We start from the raw sequence: 20,480 nt of genomic DNA, 5'->3' as shown, positions 1-20,480 counted from the left end.
GTGGAGTCAATTCTCTCCTTCTACCATGTGAGTACTGGGGATTGAGCTCAGATTGGTTTGGTGTCAAGCAGATTCACCTACTGAGCCCAGGGTGCTATTAAAGGAAGAGTGAGGTTGAAAAGGCCAGACAGAGAACACAATGTTAACTATGAGGATCTGCAAGCCAAATCCCTAGAAGCTGGAAAGGGGCAAGCTAGCTTGAGCCTGCTGACACCACAATAGCTTTATCCTGGTCTCTAGTCTACATAACTGTGATACAATAAATTTCTATTGTTTTAAACCATCCAGTGTGTGGTTCTTTGGCCTTAGGGAACCAATAATGTGTGTGGTTTTAATACACATAATAATTACTTTGAGGCCATGTAAATTACTGTTCTATGATATTCATTTTATTAATACTTAAGGCACCAACTGTCCTTATGTGCCTTCTCCCCACACACTCCCAATACACACTATGGATTAGGAAAGCAATCTGTGTTCTGCACTGTCTGAGGTTCTTATGGGTGCAGATGGGGAAACCTAGTTCTTCATTTCAAGAGCTCCAGTGAACTCAATGACACTGGCCCCTTCATTTCCAAGAACCTCATAGCTAGACCAGTAATTATTTATGAGCCATCTCAGTCTGTGCTTAAACCACTTTCTTCCAACATTTTAAAAGCCACATATGAGATATAACCTGGAAAACTCTTAAATCAGGATGGACAAAAGAATATTTAAGTTTTCTTTCTGATTAAATCACTTGTACAATTAAGTTTTCTTTTTTTCTTTTTGAAAGAATTAGGCTATTTACATATCTTGAATTAAAGAAGCAATTTAACATTATCGAATTGAGGAACTGACAGGAGGCTAAACAGAACAGAACTACAACCAACAACGGTGCTGTTTTTATTGCTGCTTTTGGCAAGAACAATGATATAAAAACTGTCATGAAACTGACTAATTTTAGTCTTTTACAGATTATTTTAATTTTCATCGTGTAAGGTGTCTACATAAAATAATTGTTTTCTAATTAGTAGCCTGCATAAATGTTAAATATATGCTACATCTTTAGTTTGGCAACATTAATGAGCCTGGAAGGGCCAGGTTTGTTACTTTAAATTCTTCACAGAATATTGCTCAGTAGTTTTAGTTTAGACAGGGATGTAGCTTTCCCTGTGCCGTGTTAAAAAATGGGACAATGGAGTTGATTGCTACAATAACTTTGAACACTCAATGCTATAGAAGCATCTAAGACAATACAAGATTCACCATGGTCGATACAGAAAATGTCATGTAGAGACTACATGCTCATCAAGCTTGAGCACCTCCTTTAGCAGATCTGATTTCACTCCAAGGCAGAGTTAAAGAGTTTCCTGTAGTAATGGAAATACTCTCTTCACCAAAATACACCAGTCTTATATTTATTTTCGAATCCTTATGGCATTACTTTCTTTGCTCTACTAGGGTTCTTCACTGTCTCTGATCATTTTGATCCAGCAGTTATCTGACATTTTAAATTTTTTTTTAAATGATATATCCAATGAGATGGAAGCATATACCTCTGTGTAGTAGTATTCTCTAAAGAGTCTGGCTACTTGAAATTTTCAAATTTCCAAACTGTCGGAAAAAAAAAATCAAGAATGTATCTCTTCCACATTTAAGTGTTCCTTTAAAATCTGAAGAGAGTTTAACCGTGGGCTGCAGCTTAGTTGGAGTGGTTGGTAAATTGCTTGCTTTGCATTCATGAAACCCCAGGTTCTGTCTCCAGCCCTGCATTAAGCAGGTGTGCTGATGCATCCTGGCAATGCCAGCACTAGGGAAGTGAAGGCAGGGAGAACAGAAGTCCACAGACCTTGGCTATTGAATGAGTTTACGGCCAGCGTGTAACACATTGGTCCTGTGTCTCTGTAAGCCAATAGATAGATAGATAGATAGATAGATAGATAGATAGATAGATAGATAGATAGATACTGTCAAATATATGAAATTATATGCATGTGTGGCACAAAATCTCCCATTGGTCAGGGTAAAATCCAGCAGCATTTGGTGTCAGTTGTCCTTTGGCTTGTGAGGAAGCCAGCACACTGAGCTGTACATTTCAGAGCAGCAAAACAAAGCCAGCTGTCCCTGAACTCTTAAAATAAACTTAATTTCCAATGCCTCCTCTAAACTATTTTTATATAACTTGTCTAATAGGATGTGTAGAATTGTGTGACTTTATCTCATTGGGAGAATAAAGAAAACTCTATGCCTATGCTCGGAGGAAGCATGTGTTGCAATGGCTAAAGCCAGAAGGCAGGGCCAAAACCATGGAGGGACAGTGGGGTGGAGGAACATGATCGGGGGGGGGGGGGGGGGGGGGGGGGGTATGTGCCCATCACACTGAGCCTGCGTAAGTTTAAGGAGTTTTTAGTTTGCCATATGTCTGATCTAGACTTCTCTAGAATCCCGGGGCATTTCTCATAATCTCACATTTATTATTTATTTGTAAGTGAATGAATGAATGAATCAGTCAGTCATATATTTACCTACCTATTTGTTATCTATTTATCCATCTACTCTATTGGTTCTGTTTCTTTTGAGAACTCTAGTTGAACGATCTATCATCTACCTATCTATTCATCTATTATCTATCTACCTACCTATTGATCTATCTACCTACCGATCTATCTACCTACCGATCTATCTACCTACCTACAATTTATTTCCTTGTTTACCTACTGGTTCTATGTTTTTGTTTGTTTCTTTGTTAGAGAACCATGACTAATTGAAATGTCAGAATTCCCATAACAAATAGGATAAGGATTGAATTTAAGCCAAGTTTGTTAGTTATTGGGTTTTTCGTATTTCATGTGTTGGAAGACTAGCTTCACCTACCTAACTGGATTTTAGTACACACTGGGATACACTGCTGTGTTCTATTCATTACATAAAAGAAAACTAACTTTTAGTCTAAAATCTACAAAAATGGTAGCCTTGGGAAATTTGCAAATTTAAATTTCTAGTTAGCTCAAGTTTCCTAGAAAGCTTTTAGTTTCAAACTTTAATATTTACTTTTTTCTCCGTTAAAGTTTATTTATTTATTTATTATTTTATTTTATTTTATTTTTGTTTTTTTTTGAGACTGGGTTTCTCTGTATAACCCTGTCTGTCCTGCAACTCACTCTGTATACCAGGCTGGCCTCGAACTCAGAAATCCACCTGCCTCTGCCTCCCAAGTGCTGAGATTAAAGACATGTGCCACCATGCCTAGCTCAAAGTTTATTTTTAACATAATTTTTTCCAAAACCCTGATAATGAATTCCTAGTGGATATATTTATTTAACTTGAGCCCTTGTTAGTAATTTATTTTCTTACAAGTTTCCATATTCTTTTTCAAAAGTAGATGTGTGTGTGTGTGTGTGTGTGTGTGTGTGTGTATAAGGGGTATCTAGTTAATGAGAATTTCTGTTAATCAGGTTTTTAAATTGTGTTTTAGCAAATTACAATCAGGTGAAAGCTACTTCCATGAATTTGAAACCATTTCTTATTATAGCATCTCCTTGATACAGCTCTGTCCCTCATCTTTATATGCATTTGAAACTAATGGTCCCATACTCAAAAGTGCTCAGAGCACGGATGACCTGGGCACCATAAACCCACCAGAGCACTTTAGTGGCTGGTCCTTCATTATGCAGCTAAGGTCTTATCTAATCAGATGGTGCAATGGAACAGCTGAAAACATTAACATGCCCACAGGTACTATAAATCATGCTTGCCATGCATTCTCTTCAAGTCATGAGTTTTATTAAGTTGTAAGTAAAAAGAATAACCATCCTTGAATATCTGCAATATAATTCTTAAGCAATAAACTATAAAGGAACCCAATGTTATTAAAGGATCATCTTTATTACATACTCAGCCCCTAATTTTTCTAATAGAAATTACAGTTACCATTTTGAACTTTAAAAATAAAATCATTTTAGCAATGATGCAAAAACTAAAGTTATCTCTTAAATAAAAAGGCTCTTTCTTAGCAACATACCATGTGGACTAATATATACTGTCTCCTTTTCTCTGCTATTCTCAAAGTGCACTTGACTTTCTTTTTCTGAAACAACCATGTCATCTTGTGAGACTTTTCGGATCAAGCTATTACTGGAAAAGAAACAGCAAATTCATCCTGTTCCTCAGTGGGTTAGGGTGAAAATCAGTAAAAATCAGGCAAAACACCAAGACATTGGGCAAGAATCTTAAATGAACTGTGTGTGAAATCACATCATTTATACTGTATCTGTTTTCCCTCCATCCCTCTGTCCCCCTTCCCTCCCTCCCTTTATCCCTTTCTTCCTAACCATATCAAGTTGAAAACATTGCCACATTGGGACAGTTGGACATGTCTTAACTACAAAAATTCATTCTCTTTGTTTTGGTGCTTTGCACCAAACAAAAACTTCATTGGCATCTGATACAATCCATGATAACTATGCTCCTTACAAGTTTTCTGCAGGATTTTAGGTTTAAAAACAAGCTAAACTATGGGATATCCAAATAATTCAAATGCTAATAACACTGAAGGAATGTATACACACATGCATATATATGAACATGTATATTTTCTCTGGTGCTGGGGATTGAACATGAAGCCTTGCACATGATCCTCCTGGCCTTAGACTTCTAAGTGCTTGGGATTACAAGCCTGCATTACGTTGAAGTCTGGTTGAGTAAATGTTTAATATTATTCAAAATTGTATTTAAGATTGGATAACAACAACGGATTTTAAAACAAAACCAGAAGATCGGTCACTTTCTGGGAGAATCCAGTATTAGAGTCCAGCTTAATGGCTAAGAATACAAACATATAATTTTGTGGCTTTTATGTTTCAAAACCTAGGGAGCGCACACATTTGTACAGTATTTGGGGCTGAAAAATATTACCACCACCATGTGCTGGTATGAGGTGTTCCATGCATTCTGATTAACTGAGCAATGCTTCCGGGGCAGAGGAAAGGAGGGGGCTTCACAGTGCTCTCCATAGAGGGGAAGGTGTGTGCAAAGAAGTGGTGTCTGGAGCTAACTGTGTTCCTTTCCAAATCTAGTCCACAGACACACTGGTGGCCTAATAGCCTACAAATTGGAGCATCTAAAGAAAGAGTCTGTTGCTCACCAGTGAATAGCACTCTACTGGTTAAAGTCCAAAGCAGACACCTGGAATAAGTGTATGGCACAGGAACTAACATCTGAGTGGGATTTAGGTTGTGCCAAGTGATGGATGGGAATCCTGACAGAGAAGTAAATACAGGGCTTTGAAGATTTTGCTAAGGTACTTTTTCACTTATTTCTTATTGGGGAATCCATGGGATCATTTCTTTAATAAGGATCAATCTACTAGCTATGTATAAGGTAAAGGGGAAGAAGCAAGAATAAACAGGAATCTTTGGGAAGGGGTTAATAAGCCTCTAACATAAGCTAAATAAAAAATGTAAGGAGACCTGGCCTGGTTGTGGTAGGGATAGTAGTAAGGGTGCAGTAGTCATAGTTACAAAAAAGGGCCACATTTGAGGAATATAAGGAATGACAACCCCAGAAGCATCTATTAGGCACTGCAGCTGACTAGATGTGAATACAGGAGGCGTTATTAAATGCAGAGGCCACCTGTGAGAAGGGTGGGTCCCAGGCTAGTGGGCATTTTTGGAACTTAGTTTCCCCTGGAGTGACAGAGTGTGGGCAATGAAGGTCTGTATTTCTCCTGTTCTGCACCCCTCCCTGCTGGGCCAGCTCACAGTGTCTTCCTTCTTATGCAGAAAGCAAACTCTGACACATAGATGCACTTGATTCAGGATATACACACTGCTATTTCCTCTCACACCTCAGGGTGAAAAGATCCAGCAGGCATTTGCATGTAGACAACCGGGAATTTGGAGTGAAGTTATTTTCACTTCCATACTGAGACTGAACCATAGGTTATTTCATCAATATCTCACTGGTCTCTTAAGATCCCAAGGTGTAAGGAAAGAAAAGGTGAGTAGCAAAAGGAGTCATGCAGCAAAAATATAAAATACAACAGAACATTGCTTAAAAAACAACTGAGTGGAAAAACCGGGTGATAACTCAGTCAGCAAAGTGTTGGCCTTGTAATCCCAAGGACCAGAGTGCGATCTACTTGTGTGTTTCAAAGCCAGGAGTGGTTGGTGGAGATTTGTAATCTCAGCACTCATGGAGGCAGAGACAGGTGGATCCCTGGGATTTCCTGGTCAACCAGCCTAGCCAACCTGATGAGTCACAGGTTCCATCTAAACCATTGTAGACAGAACTGGTCAACCCCTGGCCTCTGTAGGTACCCACACATGAGCACCCATGTGCATGAACAACTTCCTCCCAGCTTTTGCTACTATGCATTCATGAACATGCACACACACACACACACACACACACACACACACACACACTAAATGTACCTCTACCATCTCCTTAGATAACTACTTGGTGACATTATCTGATTATAATGTTATACTTGGTTATAAGTAGATACAATAGTGAAAATAAAATGATTATGAGGGCAAACTTCCTCATTCAGTGCAACAATGAGAGCTGTGAATCAGTGACAGGGATTAGACAGTGGAGTAGGCCTTACCACTAAGGACAAATCACTAATGAATACCTGTTGGTCATTAGTGCTCAGGGGAAGGTAGTCAACATGCAACTTTCACAGAGGAGCTTGCAGACTCACCACTGGGCTACATTCTCTGAGTAATGTTAAGATGAAGCCAAGGAAGTATGATTTATATAAGTTGAGGTCATAGGCAAGAATGACATCTCACACTTGAGTCATGTGCATGAGATACCACAGAATCAGTATTAGGAAATTGTGCTTCATGGGCAACATAGGTGATGGCTTGTCAGTTAACTCAGCTGTAAGAAAAGGAAAGCACGATAGAAGGGGTACGATGGCCATGAACATAAGTCAAAAGGAGGAAGCTAATGTATAAGACGCTGCTATTTTTGCCACTCATTTTTTTTTTCCATTCTTTCAATTCTATGCTATGGTTTGCTTTCTGATAAGATTCAGATAACTTAATTGATACACCCAAGGCCACACATAATGCAGGAGAGAACCCCACGTGACCATTATTCTTAGATCAGGAACCATAACAAGCATGCCAGACACTGGCATGCCACACACTCAGCAAGGACTCCATGCTATTCTGTTACAAAGCAATTCAAGCCTTCTGCTCTTTCCCCTCCCAGGACTATACCACCCATTTTGTTATTGTTATTATTACTGTGATTATTATTATTAATGCATGTATGTATTCCTGTTCACAGATACACACACTCATGCATGCACACTGGCGTCCAGACGCTGACGTTTGAGTGCCTTCCCCCAAACCTCCCTCCACCTTTTGGATTTTGAGACAAGGTCCCTGATCAAACCTAGACTTCACTGATTAAGCTATTGAGGGAAGCCCACAAGACACTCCTAGTCTGCCTCCTAGTGCTAGGGTTATAGGAGTGCACAGCTTTCCCATGCCTGGCTTTGTCATGGGTGCTAGGGTTCTGAACTCAGGTCCCCATCCTCTTCTCCCCAGCCCCACATCTTCTCGATGTCCTCAAACCCTTCTATTCCAGTTCTTCACACCAGCTCTTCCATCTGTGGTCTTCAGCCATGCTATTCCATCTCCTGCTCCTCAAGCCCACCAAGCTCCTTCTCACCTTGGGGCTTTCACTTGTAAAGTTCTCCCTGATCCACACACACCCTTTGCCTGGGTAGCTCTTAATAGCCCTACAGGCTTTTATTCGAAGATCGCCTCTTTGGAGAGGTCTTCTCTTAAATATTGCGGTCATATTCCTCAGGCACCATGCCATGTACACTGGACTTATTACAGCCATGATTTCATATTTACATATGTGATGGCTGGATTGCTGCTTTTCTCTCCCAGATCTGGCAAACTCCACATGGGAAGGCAGACTATATCAACCACTTTGCTTGCCACTGTATCCCCAGCTTAAGGGGAAAAAAAGAGAATCTGCTCACAAACGGTGCTGTCACTGTTTGCCAAATGACTGAACTGCAGACTGTCATGCTCTGAGAACTGTGCCAAGTTCTTTCCCATATATACTCCTATCTGCAGATAGGAGAGGGTGGGGAAAAAAAGCAGTCTTTTAAAACCAACCAAGACTGCACAGCTGAAATGTCTTATAGCGGAGAGTCAAACCTAAATGCATCTGGCCTCCTCATCTGTTTTATCTGATTTTCTCAAGAGCATCGACAGAGGGTCACTTAATTATTTTGCCTTGCTTCCACTCACTATATCTCTCTGAGTCTGGAAGCTCATTTAGGATGGAAATAATACCGTGTAATTTTACATATCCCTCACATTGCCTTTCTAAGAGAAACTCGAATTCTATGTTCATGTAATGAATGCTTGGATTAATAACATTCTTTAGTAATAATACCATGAAAGCTTTCTCAAATTGAGTTCAATGTTCTATAACAACCTCTCTGAGAGAGAGAGAGAGAGACACGTTAAAATCTGAGTGTAACGCAGGCGTATGAAGGACTTATCTTCTATCCGAGTACAGAGGAAATAACTAAACATTGTTTAAAAGATGCAGCATTGGCAAAATGAAAGCGACACGCTATGGACATCTCTTCTCCTACTCACTGAGTATTTACTGAGCGCATTTTCCCCATGCCAAGTACTCTTAACGGTGCCAGGAGTCAGAGACGAAGTTGTGGCTTTTCCCTTATGGAGCTGTGTGGTACCGATGGCATTATAGTGAGATAAATAAATAACCGTAAATTAAGACAGCATGTTCTGTATTTGAGGTGAGGACAAGGAGAAGACTCGGGAAAAGCAAAGGCAGCATGAATAACTCAGTCTGGGGAAATAGGGCTAAGAGTTCCTGTTCTTCTCTATTGACTAACTGACATACACTGGGCATGTCAGGTTTTTCTTTTTTCTTTGGTTTTCTTTTTTCTTTGGTTTTCTTTTTTCTTCCCCATCCCCAATCTACAATAGTTAACCTTCAGTGTTGATACGCATTCCTCTCTATACACTTAGAAAATCCTGTTCATTAGCCTCCAGAGGTAGGCAAGTAGCCATCAGTAAACAAGAACAAGAGCTAAGGGTAATGTATGAATTTTACCCAAACCCAGTAAACTCACCCATTATCAAACAGACGTGTTTATGAGATGAACAATATAATGTGTGAGGCTCTTTGTAAGTGATCCTTGTTTCCATGTCACACAGAATTCAAAGATGATATTCCAGATTCCCCCATGCAGACACTAATGAAAATCTGCTAGCTGTTACGGGAGAGGCTGTGAAGTTAACCAGACTCCAGTGGGGGTAACTGCTGTGAAGCAAGCTCGCTTCCCTGCCTCTCTGGTCTGATGTCCTTGCTTACTTCTAACAAGGAGCTTTTGGAGGGTTTTCCTGCATCTTATAACACAGTGAGTGGACCACAGTGTGGTAAATGGCACTACCATGCTATGTGGACTTTCTAGTCAGCAGGGTCATCAGCCAAATAGGCTTTATTAAATATACTGCCCTGGGTATTTTGTTATAGCAACAGGAAATGGACTAGCACAAGATATGATCTGAAAATAATAACAACAAAGGCTTGGATGCATGCATCTACTTGACAGTTCTTAAATGTAAAGTTCTCTTATACTTGGCGACAAAAAGTGCCAACGGTGTGAGCTAGTGACTTCATAGAACACCAATTCTGAGTCTTTTTGCCCCTTAAATTATTGTCTCAGAATTAGCATCCTGAAAATGCAGACATATAGCAATTGGAAAGATCAGTTGCTGGCATAATCCCTCTCCTATGCACTGCTAATAGTAGCAACAGTCCTAAGGACCGTTTACTGTGCTCTAAGTAAAGGGCTTTGTATGCATGTTGGTGGTACAAGACAGGTTTTGCCATCACAATCCCAATTTTGCAGATGAGGATACTCAGGCTCAAGGAAATACCTCCAAACCTCTGAGACTGTTTGAAGCTGTTTTTTTCCTAATTCTAAAAACTGCATTGTTATTGCACCCACCCCACTGACTTTGGGCCGTACACCCTGAAACACTCCGACACTGACTGGCATGCTGTTCTGATGCATCACTACCATGACTGTGGGACACCTTAAATGAGAGCAATCTCTAGAAACAGCTGAAGTAGTTGTTTTAAATACTGCTCACAGCTTGAAGCTCTGGGAAAAAAATCATTTAACACTCTTCCCCAAGATTCCACAGCTCACCCCTGCAAATGTTAAACACAGTAATCTTTTTCAATGGTAAACACTTTACATCTGCTTTTTCTATGTGTAACATAATAGTGCCTGTCATTTGTTTGGGTTGTTGGTGTCTGTGTGTACATGGTCATGTGTATGTGCATATGGATGGTGGAAGTCAAAGGTCAGAATTAAATACCTACCTCTGTTGGTTTCCACTTTAGTTTTTGAGGCAGCTCTTTCACTGAGCATGCAGCTCACTGGCTGAGCTAGAATGATTGGCCAACAAACTCTAGGTATCCTGTTGTTTTAGCCGTCCCAGATCTGGGATTACAAGTACAAGCCAACATCTTGTCTGCCTTATAATACAGAAGTTTGGAATCCAAACTTGGGTCCTTATGTTCATACAGAAAGCACTTTACCGATTGAGCCATCCTCTATCCCCTAAGTTGCCAATTTTTAGAAACCAAAATTGAGCCAGTGATTATATAACAATATACACTATGATAGTGATCAGAATAACATAATCTTCAAAGATGCATTTTTACCCACTCAAATTACTTTAGATATAGTTTAAAAATATGCAGTTAGTAATCTCACTATAATTTTAAAGGACAGTTCAATAGTTATTAGATAAGTAAAATATGAAGCTAGATTTGAAAATTAAGAGCAATATATGTTTTATTTTGTTTAATTATTACTTTATGTGAAATTATAGAATGTTGTAGAGTATAGATAGGTTACTGAAATTCATCTAATCTAGTAGTTTGCTCTAGAGCTGCAAACTGAAGAAGGAGAGATACTGCAAGAGCTTCAAGATTTATAGTGAGATGGCGCCAGGTTCACATCTTGACTCTGCCTCTCACCAGCCCTGCAAATCACAGAAGAAGGTCTTAAAATGTTTAGGCTAGAAAGCAGAAATGATATAATTATAACACATAATTGTCCTCAAAAACCTAATCACTCATTCATTATTCATCCATTCATCCATTCATCCACCCATCCTTCCCCTCATCCAACAAATATGTATTAAGACTACACTACAGTGTGGCTTTAGGCAAGTTATTTAGCACTTTCTGCCTTTGTTTCCAAAAGAGCCATAAAGTGGGGATCTTTATGTGTGACAGTATTAAACAATCTATGTGTCAGTTATAAATAAGTTAATGTATATAAAGTATGTTTTCTCCCGGTACACTACAGAAGCTGAGAACTAATACTGGAGATTATTATCATTCTCCTACTACTCTGGAGTGCTGGAGAAAATAATGGACTCTGGGGATATAATTTAGGAGCCCTATGTAATATTTTCCTTCCAATTACTAAGCATCTCATTTGCATAGACCCAATCTCTCATTCAATTGCTCAGCTGCTAGAGTGAAACCATTTGGAAACTTCTTCACTATGGGGTCTGTTTTGACAGTGCTATCCTTCATATATGAAAAGAAAAACACTCCATATGGAAAATCTGTGCATAAAACTCCGTGCTTCCCTGAAAATATCTCTGCAGTCTCAGTTGACCTCCTGGGTGAGAAATGATGAGCTCGTGAGTGCATGAGGAGGTTAGCCGTGTCCCCACAGAGTGAAGCTAACTGGTCCTCTGGAGAATTGAGCCTTGCACATCATCCTGGGAGCTCAGAGCCCTAATCAGCAATAACAAGCCACAGAAATCCAGTAATGGTTAGTTCATTGTTCTCGGTTGTTCTGTGGTGGTCAGGTGAGTTAATGAGAGTGCAGATTCCATAACTCATGTCTGATGAGTTAATGTAGATTCCCTTAGTAGTGCCTCAGAACTCCCAGGATGTGACAGAAATTCTATGTAATCTTACTTAGGGTTGTGTGTATCACAAAGAATGCATAAAGCTTTGAGTGGCCATGTAACTTAGCTCTCTTTTCCCAAGAAAACACTATCGTATCCAAGAGAAGCAAAGGGTCAGTACACCTTTATGGTCTTGAAAGAAAGCTCTCTGCAAAACTCACTTTGATGTACTAGTCTTATGAACAGGAAATGAAAAGGCATAAACTTTTTAGTATGCAATCTCTATCTCTCTGCCTCTCTCTGTCTCTCTGTCCCTCTCTGTCTCTGTCTCTGCCTCTCTCTCTCTCTCTCTCTCTCTCTCTCTCTCTCTCTCTCTCTCTGTGTGTGTGTGTGTACATACACAGGAACACACTTACATGTATTCACGCACATATTGGTCATCATTTTATCGTAAGAAAGTTGAACTATACCTGCCCAGGAAAAGAAACAATCAAATCTAGAAAGCTACATTACTGAGGCCAGCAAGATGGCCTTGCAGATAAAGGTGCCTGCCGCCAGGGCTCTGACCTTTTCTTCAGGTTATTATGTACAAGTTGAAGCAGTTCTTCTAATATCTGGGTGGAGTTTGGTCCCTAGGATCTACATCATAGGAGGGCTGAGTTCTGAAAGATGTTCTCTCACTTCCACACCTCTCTCTCTCTCTCTCTCTCTCTCTCTCTCTCTCTCTCTCTCTCTCTCTCTCTTTCATACACACACACACACACACATACACACACACACACACCACCCTACATCGTTGCCTATTTTCTCAGTAGACCATCCTCTCTCTGTTTTTTTCTGCATTTTTTAACTCTACTGTCACTCTCCTATAAGCTTTCTTGCCAATTTGTCCCTGGCTTTTTTTTTTTTTTTTTTAAGCTGCTATGGTCAGCTTAAGACCTTAGAGAGTGCCTACTTCCCCCCCCCCCCCAAACCCTGGATTCCTCTGCAGGTGGTGGTAACCTAGTTTAAATTCCTTGGCATAGTTCCTCCTCACTGAGGCATCCCAGCTCTTGACTTTGGTAACCAGGAGCTAGAGTGCTGAGTCACCCTCATAAGGTTACCTGCCCTACAGTCAGAGAGGAAGAGGCAGTGGGCATGACAGAAGCAGAGAGCCTTGGATCTTGTCTCTTCTTGCTTCCTTCACTCACTGCGCGACTTTAAAGACAGTTTCAACCTGGGCTAAGAAGCAAACCCTGTTCTTTTACAGAAAAATATCATAGAGATATGTTAAGTGACTTGCTCAGCATCACAAGGAAACTGTTCATGGTTCTTGTTCCTTTCGCTATTAGAGGAAAAGAAGAATGACGATACTTACCATTTCCAACTGTTACATGTCAAATGAGATGAATTTTATGATCGTGCAAAGTTTAAAGTTCCAAGACACGAGGAATAGTTTTTATTGTCAACTCAGCCACATCTTCCCTCTATGCAAGCTTGTGCTATGTTGCTTATTACTATAGACTTTCTATTTTGCACCTCATGTGTGTACAAGACACATTGAGTACTTAGAGGCCTATAAGGAACAAACAAGCAGTCTCCAGTTTGTAGTTCTTCATACACTAAGGGAGCCTTTCCTCAAGCAAACCCTTGCCATCTCCACCCAGTGGAACTAGACTTCAAACTCTCTCTTGAATCCTGTTTCTTATGTCAGCTCATTCTTCACACTAACTGGTGTGATTTGTGAAGCCTTTTCTGACTGAAATGATATGAATTAAAATACAGTACAATTTGCTTACTTGTCAGGGTCCTTTCTGGAACCTTAGGTGGGTATAAGCTCAGTGCAGGCAGAGGCTAAGTCTGTGAGGAGATGGTTCCACATTCAGGGCCCTATTGATGTTAGATCAGGCGAAACCTTATTGAAGGAGACCAACCTAAGCATGTCAGGATACTTACTATCACCTATGACTTCTTCACACTAAATGCTTTCAACTGTCTTTAAGATTGATTTGAACAATTTTCTAAATACTCCCTGTATAATGACTGATGGACACAAAACGCTTGTGTTAGATTTGGTGCATGAGCTGCCGACGAATCAAGCTAACTTCAGTTGGGTTCAGGGCCTTACGTGACATCTTGCGTGTACCCAGTGTTCAGAATGTACTCTTCAGGTGAACTGATGTCTACAAATTATAACCAGCTTCCTATTTCTTCCTTCAAACTCTTTCCCCTAAAAGGGCCTCTCAGGCCAGGGAATAGGAAGCTATTCATATTAGGGGGATTATATAAGTTTGTTTTAACAGGTTTATGGGTATTTTACCTGCATGTATATATGTGTACCACCTGTGTGTTTGGTGCCCATGGACCATGGAGGTCAAAAAAATGGGATCAGATCCCCTGGCATTGGAGCTGTAAGTGCTTGTAAGCCACCACGTGTGTTCTGGAGAACCATGGTTTTCCTCAAGAACAAACAGTGATCTTAACCTTGGAGCCATCTCTCCTCTCCACCCCCTCCCAGAAAGTTTTTTTAAAAGGAAAACAACAACAACAACAACTAGCTCAGCTGGAGGGCAGAAGACGAAAAAATCACCTTGTAGGAAAGGCGCTGTTGTGCTCTTGACTATTAGCTATCCAGAAAAACCAGAGCACACAGCATCGCAGCAGAAGTCTAGTTCCTTGTAGTAACAATCCTAGACGCATCTAGCAGCTTCCCCGGATCCTCTACAACAGCACTCTGACAGGGGTAGGAAGTGTCAGGGTAGTTGCGGGACACCCGGAAGGTCATACCTCCTGGCATGAGTATCAGAGCTGGAAACTGCTCTGAGCTCTCCTGACTGTACACTGTACTTGATTATACTGATTATTATGGATACAAATGAAGACTCACTACTATTGTGAAATAACAATGCAGGTTAATGATATTCTTTATTCCTAGAGGGGGAAATTACAGACATGAAACCAATTAAACCACCTTTCTTTTTTTGCAAAGCTGTTTTAGTTGTCCTAAATGAAGATCCTCACATTGTGCTTCCTGCTAGTAAAGACAGACTAATTTGTTCTCCTTTCTCAGATTTTACTGAGATAGGCACCGATATTGGGGCTGTACAGGCTTTCCCTTCTGAGTTGAAAATGACTATGTTAATATGCTAGCTCACAAAAGGCAGCACTAAATGGAAAAACCAAATATTTTGAAATGAATATTCAATGGTTGCTCCCTTTCCAGAGGTCCGGCAATGCCACTTTTGGAAATCTCTATTAGGTAAAGGCTCTTGATTGCCCTTTCCTGAACATGGCATGGGAAGGCTATCCTCCTGTGATTGACAAGGTGGCTCCAGAGAACAATGGAAGACTAATTTATGTGTTCCTCGAATTTTAAATAGTTGTATTTTAGTTCCATGGCTTCAAAATATCTGCCACAAAAACCTTTCACATAGAAGGATGTCATGTCCCATGTACATTGTTATTGTAACTATGGTAACCCCCCAAAAATGCCACCAATGTGTCTGTTTCATACACAAATGAGGTGACAGCTGTGGAGTTCATGTCTGCCTGTAGTATAATAGACCTGAGCTAAGACAGCCTGGGTCAGAGATTACAACTCATTTACAGTAATCAGAGCTTTCAAATAACATCACGACTCTGAGCTATAAAAAGTGTAAATGGAAAGTAAGGAGCCACTAGAAAAAGAGGGCTCTACTCCATAGCTCTCAGAACTAAGTGTCTTAACCTAACGCGTTTGTCTTTTTAGCAGGTGCTCCAAAATTAGGGTGGACAGGACCTCTGATGTGTATCCCAAGTCAGCACCTATTTTCTCTGCTTCTTAGGAGCCATATTTCATTTCAGTGGGTGAGAGGATTCCATCCAAGTTAAATGTTTTATGGTAGTAATGGTACTGGACGAAAAGCCTCTATAATCATTCTGACTGATTGTGGTAGTTAGTCCTTTCAACCCCATTCACCCAGACACTTTCTGTTACAACTAAGGAATCTCAAAGTTGGCAGATTAAGGAAGACATACCAGATCACTTAGGTATAATTGGTAATAGCCTATTTATCAACCAAGTAGCTAGTAAAATAATCCAAGGTCAATAAACCATTTATTATGTCTATATCTTTTCCTTGAGACATGGAAACTAAACCCAGGATGGTGATATAAAAGAGAGGGAGAGGGAGGGAGAGGAGAGAGAGAGAGAAAGAGAGAGAGAGAGAGAGAGAGAGAGAGAGAGAGAGTTAGTTTTAAAGTGAACTTCATTTAAAACTTTAATGACAAATAGTTCACTTGTGCTCTCTAAAATCTTGCAATTTACTGAGTTTAGCCTTTGTTCTTTGAGCCAAAACAAGAGAGACTACATGTTTTTATGACTTCATCTATATAATTTTAATTTTATTCTGAATAAAATATTAATCAAAGCTCTATTCATGAGTTAAAGATATTTCCATTGTTCTCAGAAACCAAAATATGATTCTAAAATGGAAGCTGTTTCATCTTCAGATTGGTTTAACCCAAAATAGATGTTCAGCATAATAATTTTAAAAACTTAAATACAATATTGGAGCAGCCTTATATTAGTGCCAGAATGAATCAGAGAATAACTATTTGCAGCTGGAAAAGAAATTGCAACAAAGACCAGTGAAAGCCTAGTAAAGCCGGTACCTATTGCCTGTAATGTAGCATGCTTTATAGACAGTTCAGGGCTTATTTAAGGTGACAGAAAAGCCTCTAATAAGATAATTGATGATTATTTAATAGTTAGATGAGAGGAGAAAGAGATATAACTGTAATAGATTTATTTCTTAGAAGTAGCTTTTAAATATGGTATATTCTCTGTATATGTCACTGAGAGAGAATATTTGTAATAGAGAAGTTCAGGTCAAGAGCCCAGCCAAATCCGACTCCACACAGAAGCCGGGGGGGGGGGGGCAGTTCTTCTTGTGGTTGACTTATGTGTTAATTCACGTTTCTAGGCTCCAACAGGGGCTACCTATGACTGTTCAGAACTACCGTCTGTGGCTGGGTCTAGTGTGTGTTTCTTTTATATAACAGAGTCATCTTTTCTAATAAGTACCATCTTACTTTTGTTTACAGAGGAGTGTTCACTCAGGCTTTCCTGCATTAAAGATCTTGCTGAGGGAGGCCAACAGTTTGACAGTTCAAAGATGTGATGCTGTGCCACCTTAGTTTGATTTCAAAACTACCCTGTGATAGTTTTTACAACAAAGGGGCACATGGGTTTGGAAATGCCATCTATTTATTATTATTATTATTATTATTATTATTATTATTATTAGTCATTCCTTAATTCCATTGTGGCGACAAAATGCCAGGTTTGAGAGTCCCATAGAGAGAGCTCAGTACACCAATGCTACTTTCTGACTTTTGCATAGCTTCAAGACACAAAATGCACCTTGACTATAACACCTCTCACTCAGACTGGACTTGATTTGTTTATTTTTCCTACTTGAAGTAGACACCTTTAAAGATAAAGGTCACTGGACAAGAGTCTAATAACTATAATAACAACAACTTCAGAAAACATGGGAAATAGCATGCCAACATTTGTTGTTTGCCCCTATTCCCAACCAAGCCCCTCAAAGTCATATGGCCTTTCTGTCGTACTTTAATGTCACCTTTGGTGACTCTATGGAACACAGGGGCAAAGCTGTTCCGTGACCAGGCTTCTTTTTTCCTTCAACAGTGTTGAGGACTGACAAAAGAAGAGTTTCTGGTGCTGGCTTGTCAGGGCTGAGAACTGCATGCCTCACATGTGGCCCAGGATGCCCCGCTTTTGTTCCACTGGTCTTAATATCAGGAGGTGAACAGCATAGCAGACCGGCTAATACTATACAAGACAGAAAGATCCTTGCTTTGGGAGTTCATTGAATGACTTCTCCTGCTCACTGTTCTGTACTGAGACACCCTCACACACAGAGCCAGGTCTATTCCCTTTGCTGGAATGGGATGCCTCTCAACCTGCAGCTCTGTAACTTCAGCACGTATGGAAACCAAATGAGGTTAAATGAACAGTGACCACTGTAGTGAGATCTTCCAGTTGATCAGTGACAACTATCTTTTCCTATATTACTTATCTTACAGGGCAGGGAGCAGATGTTGGCCAAGGCAAAAACATTATTCAAAGAAAAAGAATTCTAAAAGTTGGGAAGTCTGTGAAGAAATCACTTCAAAGCACTGGAAGTGGATTGATTAAAGTTACTGCCTGCAGAGAAATAGTCCCTATATGCAGCAGGCACATCCACCGCAGGTAAGAGCCAGTGGACTTTAGCTTTCCATATAATACCACACTACAATTTTGGCTCTTGAATAAAGGTATCAGCAAGCTATGGAGTCCCCAAACAGAGAAACTCACACTGCGCCTTTATTCCACGTTCTTAAGGTCTATTGTTAACTGAAGACTCCTTGTCTTTTCAAATTCCTTCATGTGAATGGATGAGGCCAGACATCTGCCAGGATCCCCTTACATTTGCATGCAAATTAGAGACTTCATGACACACAGGGCCCTGGAGCCAGTAATACCACTTCGCCTCCAGCTTTATACAGGTCAAAGTATAAATCTTCCTGAACTTTCCACTCCTCAAGTTCTGGCTTTTAAAAATGAAGTAATGACCACACATGAGTAATATTAATTGCCTAGATGGCTGTGGTAAATTGAACTACAAAACAAGATAACAGTATTGACTCAGATGATCCTTCAGGAAAAAGTCCAAGTCAGCAGTTGTTATTCCCTCGGCAAGTTTGAATCCATCCACATTTGTTTTATTATCTGGGTCTGCGAATGAACATACTAAGGACAGGATGCGGTTTGCGGGTCTGGGGGTGGGGGTTTGCCTACGAGGTTCAGGCACTCAAAGGCGTTTACACACTGATCCTTCACTCTTTGCATAGTTGGCTTTGAGGCTACTGCTGTGGATATCGCAAGCAGGCAAGGTCTCTCTGGAGCAAGTACTACTACGGAATCTTCCAGCCTGCGCATCCATGCCTGCTGTCCGGCAAAAGACCCAGGACGAACTTTCCAACCTGCCCAAGTGTGCAGGACACCTCTTGGCTGCTAAGCTTTTCGGGGGGTGGGGGTGGGGTGGGGAGAGCGGTGCGGGGAGGCGAGGGAATCCAGCCAGCCAAGGACTTCCCCCTGAGGTGGCGGTGACCGCAGGAACCTAGGAAGCACCATCAGTAGCAGCAGCCCACACCCCTCTCCTTGCAGCACAAAGGACACACTCACTGGCAAACTTTCCTAGCCACTGACCCCCAGAGCAGAATGCTTGGAAAAGATCAAGACTTCCCTCAAATTTCCGCATCCACAGCAAGCCTCCTTAAGGGACTTCCCCTTCTAGGCTCAAAACAGTTTTCTCCTCCTTGGACCACATAATAGTTGAGTATGTTCTCCCCAGTTCTCTGACTTCAATATCCTCAGCATTTTGTTAATTGCACTCCTTGCTCTTTATTCTTAACATCGTGGCCCCTGGCGAGACCCTTTTCCTCTCCCCACAACCTGCCACCGTTCTTTCTCTCCTTTTGACCCCATTTCCAACTCCCTGGGTCTCCTGTTTGAGCTCTTCCCAGGCCCCCAGCTTCTTTCTCCTGGTCACAGCCCCGAACCTTGCCTTCTCTTTCCCACTCTGATGGGTCCCTACGATCCTGGGGTCTCAGCTCCAGTCCCTGCCTTCTGCCCATTTCTGTCTGGCCTTCCTTCTTAATAATTGCTCTCGCCCGCCCTGCTTCATTTTGAAGGCAAGAGGGTGATCAGTAGATTCTCCTTTCCCGACTTCGGTCTTTTTTTTTTTTCCTTCCTTAGCTCGAGAAACCGCGCCCCCTTGTTCCCCTCAGCCCTGCGATCTTATCCGGAGGTTTCTCAGATGCTGTAGGGTCCGCCAAGCTGCCAAGTTTGTCTCTACTTCCTCCCTGCTGCCTCCCACACCTCCCGCTGCCTCCCACACCTCCTGCTGCGGCCCAGTTGGTCCGGGCACTTACCCTAAGGCTGGGCTGACAGGGGTGTTGGGGTGCGCACAGAGTGGGTGGTGGTGGCAGCAGCAGCCACTAGCCAGAGGATGAGGACCGGCAGAGCAGCGCCTCCACCCAGCCCGCAGCGCGCACTGGTTCCTTGGGGGACCCCCAGCAGAGCACCAAGATGCAAGGCGAGACAGCCGCAGGAGCAACAGCTGCCGTGCGGGGCTGGGCTAAATCGCGTTCTTGGGGGTCGTGGTAGAGACAGGCGGGATTAGGAAAGAGGGTAGAAGAATTGGGGTGCAGAGGGCGGGGCAGCGAAGGATCAGGTCTCAAGGAAGGCGCCCTAGGCGCCTCGGAGTGCAGTGGCAAGGATGCTGCTGCCCGGGAGGAAGCCGCGGGCCCCGGTCCCCGCCAGGCAAGCGCTGCAAACCGGGGCGCACGGGCCTCGCCTCGCTCCACGGCTTGCTGCCCGCGCCCTCAGTGCGCCCCGCTTTGTGCTCCCCGCAGCCGGCGTGCACCTGGTGTAAGCAAAAGCGGTCAGCTGATGGGCTGCGAGCCGATTGGCTGCTCAGCCGTCTCCTCCCCTCCCTCCCGACCCCC

At 41.7% G+C, this 20,480-nt stretch overlaps 1 protein-coding gene across 1 annotated transcript in view; it reads right to left on the bottom strand.

Annotated features, from left to right (window-relative positions):
* Positions 1 to 20,420, bottom strand: part of Lrrn1 (leucine rich repeat neuronal 1) — a 33,866-nt gene extending 13,446 nt beyond the window's left edge. Inside the window, exon 1 of the mRNA XM_031382799.1 lies at positions 19,905 to 20,420. The gene's annotated coding sequence lies outside the window, so the exon portion shown is untranslated. The remainder of the gene's footprint in view (positions 1 to 19,904) is intronic.
* Positions 20,421 to 20,480: the final 60 nt, after the last annotated feature.

This window comes from Mastomys coucha, unplaced genomic scaffold (genome assembly GCF_008632895.1).
Source record: "Mastomys coucha isolate ucsf_1 unplaced genomic scaffold, UCSF_Mcou_1 pScaffold20, whole genome shotgun sequence".
Taxonomy (NCBI): domain Eukaryota; kingdom Metazoa; phylum Chordata; class Mammalia; order Rodentia; family Muridae; genus Mastomys; species Mastomys coucha.
The sequence above is the reverse complement of the archived record's forward strand: the minus strand, read 5'-3'. Positions and strand labels throughout refer to the sequence as shown.